An 11056-nucleotide genomic window follows, 5' to 3' on the forward strand; every position below is an offset into this window, starting at 1 on the left:
TAACGATTTGAGTGGCTTGACTTGGCACATGTTCACGCATGTAGTTGAAACAAAATCAACATAGCCTCCACGATATTTATGTTCATGGTGAATTATATCTTACTCATGCTTGCACTCAGTGTTGATTAATTTTTAATGCATGTTCATGACTGTTGTCGCTCTCTAGTTGGTCGCTTCCCAGTCTGTTTCTGGCCTTCACTTGTACTAAGCGGGAATACTGCTTGTGCATCCACTTCCATAAACCCCAAAGTTATTCCATATGAGTCCACCATACCTTCCTATACGCGGTATCTACCTGCCGTTCCAAGTAAATTTGTATGTGCCAAACTCTAAACCTTCAAATGAAATTCTGTTTTGTATGCTCGAATAGCTCATGTATCAACTAGGGTTGTCTGTATCTTCCATGCTAGGCGGGTTATTCTCAATAGGAGTGGACTCCGCTCCTCACTCACGAGAAAATGGCTGGTCACCGGGATGCCCAGTCCCATGCTCAAATCAAATCAAAATAATTGCAAACAAAACTCCCCCAGGATTGTTGTTAGTTGGAGGCACCCGCTGTTTCGAGCAAGCCATGGATTGATGCTTGTTGGTGGTGGGGGAGTATAAACTTTACCATTCTGCTTGGGAACCGCCTATAATGTGTGTAGCATGGAAGATATCGAGATCTCTCGGTTGTTATGTTGACAATGAAACTATGCCACTCAAAATATTATTTATCTCTGTTTCAAAAACCAATCTCTGGCACCTCTACAAATCCCTGCTTCCCTCTGCGAAGGGCCTATCTATTTACTTTTATGTTGAGTCATCATCCTCTTATTAAAAAGCACTAGTTGGAGAGCACCGCTGTCATTTGCATCCATTATTATTAATTTATATTGAGTATGATTGGATCTCTTTTACCATGAATTACAATGTTTAGTCAGTCCTTGATCTTCAAAGGTGCTCTGCATTTATGTTTTGCGGTCTCAGAAAGGTCTAGCGACATACCATCTTGTTATATCATATTATGATTGTTTTGAGGAAGTGTTGTCATTCGAGATTTATTATTATTGCTCGCTAGTTGATTATGCCATTGATATGAGTAAACATGAGACCTAAATGTTATTGTGAATATGGTTAGTTCATAATCTTTGCTGAAAACTTGAATGCTGGCTTTACATATTTACAACAACAAGAGCAAACAAAGTTTGTAAAAGTTTTTCTTTATCACTTTCAGTTTGTCAACTGAATTGCTTGAGGACAAGCAAAGGTTTATGCTTGGGGGAGTTGATACGTCTCCATCGTATCTACTTTTCCAAACACTTTTGCCCTTGTTTTGGACTCTAACTTGTATGATTTGAATGGAACTAACCCGGACTGACGCTGTTTTCAGCAGAATTGCCATGGTGTTATTTTTGTGCAGAAATAAAAGTTCTCGGAATGACCTGAAACTTCACGGAGAATATTTTTGGAATTTATAAAAAAATACTGGTGAAAGAATCAAGACCAGGGGGCCCACACCCTGTGCATGAGGGTGGGGGGCGTGCCCGCCCTGGGCGCGCCCCTGCCTCGTGGGCCCCCTGGTGCTCCACCGACCTCAACTCCAACTCTATATATTCACGTTCGGGGAGAATAAAATCAGAGAGAAGGATTCATTGCGTTTTACGATACGGAGCCACCTCCAAGCCCTAAACTCTCTCGGGAGGGCTGATCTGGAGTCCGTTCGGGGCTCCGAAGAGGGGAATCCGTCGCCATCATCATCATCAACCTTCCTCCATCACCAATTACATGATGCTCACCGCCGTGCGTGAGTAATTCCATCGTAGGCTTACTGGACGGTGATGGGTTGGATGAGATTTATCATGTAATCGAGTTAGTTTTGTTAGGGTTTGATCCCTAGTATCCATTATGTTCTGAGATTGATGTTGCTATGACTTTGCTATGCTTAATGCTTGTCACTAGGGCCCGAGTGCCATGAATTCAGATCTGAACCTATTATGTTTTCATGAATATATGTGAGTTCTTGATCCTATCTTGCAAGCCATTAGTCACCTACTATGTGTTATGATCCGGTAACCCCGAAGTGATAATAATCAGGACCACTCCCGGTGATGACCGTAGTTTGAGGAGTTCGTGTATTCACTAAGTGTTAATGCTTTGGTCCGGTACTCTATTAAAAGGAGGCCTTAATATCCCTTAGTCTCCAATAGGACCCCACTGCCACGGGAGGGTAGGACAAAAGATGTCATGCAAGTTCTTTTCCATAAGCACGTATGACTATATTCGGAATACATGCCTACATTACATTGATGAACTGGAGCTAGTTCTGTGTCACCCTATGTTATAACTGTTGCATGAAGAATCGCATCAGACATAATTATCCATCACTGATCCAATGCCTACGAGCTTTTCACATATTGATCTTTGCTTAGTTACTTTACCGTTGCCACTGTTACAATTACTACAAAGCTTCTACTGTTACTTTTGCCACCGTTATCGTTACTTCCATACTACTTTGCTACTAAATACTTTGCTGCAGATATTAAGTTTTCCAGGTGTGGTTGAATTGACAACTCAACTGCTAATACTTGAGAATATTCTTTGGCTCCCCTGTTGTCGAATCAATAAATTTGGGTTGAATACTCTACCCTCGAAAACTGTTGTGATCCCCTATACTTGTGGGTTATCACAACACTCCAATGGATTTCTCCAAATGATCTACATCAACATTGAGCATCCATATCTTCAACATCTACATGAAGTCATCATCGACAAAACTCAAGGTTAGCTCACCCCTCTTAGGGGGGATATCATATCTAGGGGGAGCTTTACTCTAAGAATTGAGCTAAAGCAACTCTAATGGTGTGAACACAACAATGCTTTATGTAAAAGTGGTAACCCCGCTTGTGCTTAAACGATGAGTATGACCTACGATCTAATGTTCTCATTTGACTCCTTGGTCAATATACTCATATATAGATGACCTAGTCATCGCCAATTGCTTGATAGATGCTAGAGTGTATGTGCATGCTTTGCCACATGTTTTACTTGTTATCTTATTGTGTGAGCATGTTGGTTGCATAATTTTCTCCATTCAAGGAAATCCATTTGTAGTTTTGATTGTTTGGTTTTTCTTTAGCCAAATGGATGGACAAGAATGCCTAAGTACTCCCTCTAGCTATCTATGCTTTTTCTAGTCTCAAACTCTATTCATGCTATTGGAAATATGCCCTAGAGGCAATAATAAATGGTTATTATTATATTTCCTTGTTCATGATAATTGTCTATTGTTCATGTTATAATTGTGTTATCCGGAAATCGTAATACATGTGTGAATACATAGACCACAACGTGTCCCTAGTAAGCCTCTAGTTGACTAGCTCGTTGATCAACAGATAGTCATGGTTTCCTGACTATGGACATTGGATGTCATTGATAACGGGATCACATCATTAGGAGAATGATGTGATGGACAAGACCCAATCCTAAGCATAGCACAAAAGATCGTGTAGTTCGTTTGCTAGAGCTTTTCCAATGTCAAGTATCATTTCCTTAGACCATGAGATCGTGCAACTCCCGGATACCGTAGGAGTGCTTTGGGTGTACCAAACGTCACAACGTAACTGGGTGACTATAAAGGTACACTACGGGTATCTCCGAAAGTGTTTGTTGAGTTGGCACGGATCAAGACTGGGATTTGTCACTCCGTATGACGGAGAGGTATCTCTGGGCCCACTCGGTAATGCATCATCATAATGAGCTCAATGTGACTAAGGATTTAGCCGCGGGATCATGCATTACGGTACGAGTAAAGTGACTTGCCGGTAACGAGATTGAACAAGGTATTGGGATACCGACAATCGAATCTCGGGCAAGTAACGTACCGATCGACAAAGGGAATTGTATACGGGATTGATTGAATCCTCGACATCGTGGTTCATCCGATGAGATCATCGTGGAACATGTGGGAGCCAACATGGGTATCCAGATCCCGCTGTTGGTTATTGACCGGAGAGGCGTCTCGGTCATGCCTGCATGTCTCCCGAACCCGTAGGGTCTACACACTTAAGGTTCGGTGACGCGAGGGTTGTAGAGATATTGTATGCGGAAACCCGAAAGTTTTTCGGAGTCCCGGATGAGATCCTGGACGTCACGAGGAGTTCCGGAATGGTCCGGAGGTGAAGAATTATATATAGGAAGTCCAGTTTCGGCCACCGGGAAAGTTTCGGGGGTTATCGGTATTGTACCGGGACCACCGGAAGGGTCCCGGGGGTCCACCGGGTGGGGCCACCTATCCCGGAGGGCCCCATGGGCTGAAGTGGGAGGGGAACCAGCCCCTAGTGGGCTGGTGCACCCCCCACGGGCCTCCCCCTGCGCCTAGGGTTGGAAACCCTGGGGGTGGGGGGCGCCCCACCTGACTGGGGGGGGAGTTTCCCCCCTTGGCCGCCACCCCCCCCATAGATGGGATCCCAGGGCCGGCGCCCCCCAGGGGGCCTATATAAAGGGGGGAGGGAGGGCTGCGGTACCCTAGCCCCTGGCGCCTCCCTCTCCCTCCCGTGACACCTCTCTCTCCCGCTTGCGCTTGGCGAAGCCCTGCCGGGATCCCCGCTACTTCCACCACCACGCCATCGTGCTGCTGGATCTCCATCAACCTCTCCTTCCCCCTTGCTGGATCAAGAAGGAGGAGACGTCGCTGCTCCGTACGTGTGTTGAACGCGGAGGTGCCGTCCGTTCGGTGCTCGGTCATCGGTGATTTGGATCACGACGAGTACAACTTCATCAACCCCGTTCACTTGAACGCTTCCGCTCGCGATCTACAAGGGTATGTAGATGCACTCCTTCCCACTCGTTGCTAGTAGACTCCATAGATGGATCTTGGTGATGCGTAGAAAATTTTAAAATTCTGCTATGATCCCCAATAGTGGTATCAGAGCCAGGCCTATGCGTAGTTACTATGCACGAGTAGAACACAAAGCAGTTGTGGGCGTAGATGTTGTCAATTTTTCTTGCCACTACTAGTCTTATCTTGTTTCGGCGGTATTGTGAGATGAAGCGGCCCGGACCGACCTTACACGTACGCTTACGTGAGACAGGTTCCACCGACTGACATGCACTAGTTGCATAAGGTGGCTAGCAGGTGTCTGTCTCTCCCACTTTAGTCAGAACGGATTCGATGAAAAGGGTCCTTATGAAGGGTAAATAGAAATTGGCATATCACGTTGTGGTTTTACGTAGGTAAGAAACGTTCTTGCTAGAAACCTCTAGAAGCCACGTAAAAACTTGCAACAACAATTAGAGGACGTATAACTTGTTTTTGCAGCATGTGCCTTGTGATGTGATATGGCCAAAAGGATGTGATGAATGAGATATATGTGATGTATGAGATTGATCATATTCTTGTAATAGGAATCACGACTTGCATGTCGATGAGTATGACAACCAGCAGGAGCCATAGGAGTTGTCTTTATTTTTTGTATGACCTGCGTGTCATTGAATAACGCCATGTAAATTACTTTACTTTATTGCTAAACGCGTTAGCCATAGAAGTAGAAGTAATCGTTGGTGTGACAACTTCATGAAGACACGATGATGGAGATCATGATGATGGAGATCATGGTGTCATGCCGGTGACGAAGATGATCATGGCGCCCCGAAGAAGGAGATCAAAGGAGCAAAATGATATTGGCCATATCATGTCACTATTTGATTACATGTGATGTTTATCATGTTTTGCATCTTATTTGCTTAGAACGATGGTAGTAAGTAAGATGATCCCTTATAATAATTTCAAGAAAGTGTTCCCCCTAATTGTGCACCGTTGCGAAGGTTCGTTGTTTCAAAGCACCACGTGATGATCGGGTGTGATAGATTCTAACGTTCGCATACAACGGGTGTTGACGAGCCTAGCATGTACAGACATGGCCTCGGAACACACACAATACACTTAGGTTGACTTGACGAGCCTAGCATGTAGAGACATGGCCTCGGAACACGGAAGACCGAAAGGTCGAGCATGAGTCGTATAGAAGATACGATCAACATGGAGATGTTCACCGATCTTGACTAGTCCGTCTCACGTGATGATCGGACACGGCCTAGTTAACTCGGATCATGTTTCACTTAGATGACTAGAGGGATGTCTATCTGAGTGGGAGTTCATTGAATAATTTGATTAGATGAACTTAATTATCATGAACTTAGTCTAAAATCTTTACAATATGTCTTGTAGATCAAATGGCCCACGTTGTCCTCAACTTCAACGCGTTCCTAGAGAAAACCAAGCTGAAAGATGATGGCAGCAACTATACGGACTGGGTCCGGAACCTGAGGATCATCCTCATAGCTGCCAAGAAAGATTATGTCCTAGAAGCACCGCTAGGTGAAGCACCCATCCCAGAAAACCAAGACGTTATGAATGCTTGGCAATCACGTGCTGATGATTACTCCCTCGTTCAGTGCGGCATGCTTTACAGCTTAGAACCGGGGCTCCAAAAGCGTTTTGAGAAACATGGAGCATATGAGATGTTCGAAGAGCTGAAAATGGTTTTCCAAGCTCATGCCCGGGTCGAGAGATATGAAGTCTCCGACAAGTTCTTCAGTTGTAAAATGGAGGAAAATAGTTCTGTCAGTGAGCACATACTCAGAATGTCTGGGTTACACAACCGCTTGTCTCAGCTGGGAGTGAATCTCCCGGATGACGTGGTCATTGACAGAATCCTTCAGTCGCTTCCACCAAGCTACAAGAGCTTTGTGATGAACTTCAATATGCAGGGGATGGAAAAGACCATTCCTGAAGTATATTCAATGCTGAAATCAGCGGAGGTGGAGATCAAAAAGGAACATCAAGTGTTGATGGTGAATAAAACCACTAAGTTCAAGAAAGGCAAGGGTAAGAAGAACTTCAAGAAGGACGGCAAGGGAGTTGCCGCGCCCGGTAAGCCAGTTGCCAGAAGTCAAAGAATGGACCCAAGCCTGAGACTGAGTGCTTTTATTGCAAGGGAAGTGGTCACTGGAAGCGGAACTGCCCCAAATACTTAGCGGACAAGAAGGCCGGCAACACCAAAGGTATATGTGATATACATGTAATTGATGTGTACCTTACCAGTACTCGTAGTAGCTCCTGGGTATTTGATACCGGTGCGGTTGCTCATATTTGTAACTCAAAACAGGAGCTGCGGAATAAGCGGAGACTGGCGAAGGACGAGGTGACGATGCGCGTCGGGAATGGTTCCAAGGTCGATGTGATCGCCGTCGGCACGCTACCTCTGCATTTACCTACGGGATTAGTTTTAAACCTCAATAATTGTTATTTAGTGCGAGCTTTGAGCATGAACATTGTATCTGGATCTCGTTTAATTCGAGATGGCTACTCATTTAAATCCGAGAATAATGGTTGTTCTATTTATATGAGAGATATGTTTTATGGTCATGCCCCGCTGGTCAATGGTTTATTCTTGATGAATCTCGAACGTGATGTTACACATATTCATAGTGTGAATACCAAAAGATGTAAAGTTGATAACGATAGTCCCACATACTTGTGGCACTGCCGCCTTGGTCACATTGGTGTCAAACGCATGAAGAAGCTCCATGCAGATGGACTTTTGGAGTCTCTTGATTATGAATCATTTGACACGTGCGAACCATGCCTCATGGGTAAGATGACCAAGACTCCGTTCTCCGGAACAATGGAGCGAGCAACCAACTTATTGGAAATCATACATACTGATGTGTGCGGTCCAATGAGTGTTGAGGCTCGCGGTGGCTATCGTTATGTTCTCACTCTCACTGATGATTTAAGTAGATATGGGTATGTCTACCTAATGAAACACAAGTCTGAAACCTTTGAAAAGTTCAAGGAATTTCAGAGTGAGGTTGAGAATCAACGTGACAGGAAAATAAAGTTCCTGCGATCAGATCGTGGAGGGGAATATTTAAGTCACGAATTTTGCACACACTTAAGGAAATGTGGAATCGTTTCACAACTCACGCCGCCTGGAACACCTCAGCGAAATGGTGTGTCCGAACATCGTAATCGCACTCTATTGGATATGGTGCGATCTATGATGTCTCTTACCGATCTACCGCTCTCATTTTGGGGCTATGCTTTAGAGACAGCCGCATTCACTTTAAATAGGGCTCCGTCGAAATCCGTTGAGACGACACCGTATGAATTATGGTTTGGGAAGAAACCTAAGCTGTCGTTTCTAAAAGTTTGGGGATGCGATGCTTATGTCAAGAAACTTCAACCTGAAAAGCTCGAACCCAAGTCGGAAAAATGCGTCTTCATAGGATACCCTAAGGAAACCATTGGGTATACCTTCTACCTCAAATCCGAAGGCAAGATCTTTGTTGCCAAGAACGGGTCCTTTCTGGAGAAAGAGTTTCTCTCGAAAGAATTAAGTGGGAGGAAAGTGGAACTTGATGAGGTGATAGTCGCCCCTTCCGAACCGGAAAGTAGCGCAGCGCGGGAAGATGTTCCTGTGGTGCCTACACCAACTGGGGAGGAAGTTAATGATGATGATCATGAAGCTTTGGATCAAGTTACTGTTGAACTTCGAAGGTCCACAAGGACACGTTCCGCACCAGAGTGGTACGGCAACCCTGTCCTGGAAATCATGTTGTTAGACAACGGTGAACCTTCGAACTATGAAGAAGCGATGGCGGGCCCGGATTCCGACAAATGGCTAGAAGCCATGAAATTCGAGATAGGATCCATGTATGAAAACGAAGTATGGACTTTGACTGACTTGCCCGATGATCGGCGAGCCATAGAAAATAAATGGATCGACAAGGATGGTAACGTGACCATCTATAAGGCTCGACTTGTCACTAAGGGCTATCGACAAGTTCAAGGGGTTGACTACGATGAGACTTTCTCACCCGTAGCGAAGCTGAAGTCCGTCCGAATCATGTTAGCAATTGCCGCATTCTATGATTATGAGATATGGCAAATGGACGTCAAAACGGCATTCCTTAACGGCTTTCTTAAGGAAGAATTGTATATGATGCAGCCGGAAGGTTTTGTCGATCCTAAGAATGCTAACAAGGTATGCAAGCTCCAGCGCTCCATCTATGGGCTGGTGCAAGCATCTCGGAGTTGGAACATTGGATTTGATGAGATGATCAAAGCATTTGGGTTTACACAGACTTATGGAGAAGCCTGTGTTTACAAGAAAGTGGGTGGGAGCTCTGTAGCATTTCTCTTATTATATGTGGATGACATACTATTGATGGGAAATGATATAGAATTCTTGGAAAGTATAAAGGCCTATTTGAATAAGTGTTTTTCAATGAAGGGCCATGGAGAAGCTGCTTATATATTAGGCATCAAGATCTATAGAGATAGATCAAGACGCCTCATTGGTCTTTCACAGAGTACGTACCTTGACAAGATATTGAAGAAGTTCAATATGGATCAGTCCAAGAAGGGGTTCTTGCCTGTATTGCAAGGTGTGCAATTGAGCACGGCTCAATGCCCGACCACGGCAGAAGATAGAGAAAAGATGAGTGTCATCCCCTATGCCTCGGCCATAGGGTCTATTATGTATGCCATGCTGTGTACCAGACCTGATGTAAACCTTGCCGTAAGTTTGGTAGGAAGGTACCAAAGTAATCCCGGCATGGAACACTGGACAGCGGTCAAGAATATCCTGAAGTACCTGAAAAGGACTAAGGATATGTTTCTCTTTTATGGAGGTGACGAAGAGCTCGTCGTAAAGGGTTACGTCGATGCTAGCTTCGACACAGATCTGGATGACTCGAAGTCACAAACCGGATACGTGTATATTTTGAATGGAGGGGCAGTAAGCTGGTGCAGTTGCAAGCAAAGCGTCGTGGCGGGATCTACATGTGAAGCGGAGTACATGGCAGCCTCAGAGGCAGCGCAAGAAGCAATCTGGATGAAGGAGTTCATTACCGACCTAGGGGTGATTCCCAATGCGTCGGGCCCGATGACTCTCTTCTGTGACAACACTGGAGCTATTGCCCTTGCCAAGGAGCCCAGGTTTCATAGGAAGACCAGGCATATCAAGCGTCACTTCAACTCCATTCGTGAAAGTGTTCAAAATGGAGACATAGATATTTGTAAAGTACATACGGACCTGAATGTAGCAGATCCGTTGACTAAACCTCTCCCTAGAGCAAAACATGATCAACACCAGAACTCTATGGGTGTTCGATTCATCACAATGTAACTAGATTATTGACTCTAGTGCAAGTGGGAGACTGTTGGAAATATGCCCTAGAGGCAATAATAAATGGTTATTATTATATTTCCTTGTTCATGATAATTTGGGTTGATTTCTAGCCTTCCCCAAGTTGCTTTCCACTCAAATCATCTTTCCACCATATCCAAATCTGTGTGAGAGAGTTGAGTGTTGGGGAGACTATCATTTGAAGCACAAGAGCAAGGAGTACATCATCAACACAACATCTATTACCTTTTGGAGAGTGGTGTCTCCTAGATTGGTTAGGTGTCGCTTGGGAGCCTCCGACAAGATTGTGGAGTTGAACCAAGAAGTTTGTAAGGGCAAGGAGATCGCCTACTTCGTGAAGATCTACCCAAGTGAGGCAAGTCCTTCATGGACGATGGCCATGGTGGGATAGACAAGGTTGCTTCTCGTGGACCCTTCGTGGGTGGAGCCCTCCGTGGACTCGTGTAGCCGTTACCCTTCGTGGGTTGAAGTCTCCATGAACATGGATGTCCGATAGCACCACCTATCGGAACCACGCCAAAAATCTCTGTGTCATCATTGCGTTTGCACTCTTCAAACCCTTCCCTTTACCTTCATATGCAATGTTTTACTTTCCGCTGCTACACTCTTAGAATTGCATGTGTAGATTGATTGCTTGACTTGTGCTAAGTTGCTAAAATCTGCCAACAACTAAAATTGGGAAAAAGGTTAGATGTTATTTGGTCAAGTAGTCTAATCACCCCCCCTCTAGACCTACTTTCGATCCTACAACTGCCTATTGATGCGGCGACTTTGATTTCTTCCGTGTTGTTCCACGACATGGTTCGGTTTCTTCAACCCTCTAAATTGGTTGTGATGCATTGCAAGCCTGCACTACGTGG

The sequence above is a fragment of the Triticum aestivum genome, chromosome 3D (assembly GCF_018294505.1).
Source record: "Triticum aestivum cultivar Chinese Spring chromosome 3D, IWGSC CS RefSeq v2.1, whole genome shotgun sequence".
Classification (NCBI taxonomy): Eukaryota; Viridiplantae; Streptophyta; class Magnoliopsida; order Poales; family Poaceae; genus Triticum; species Triticum aestivum.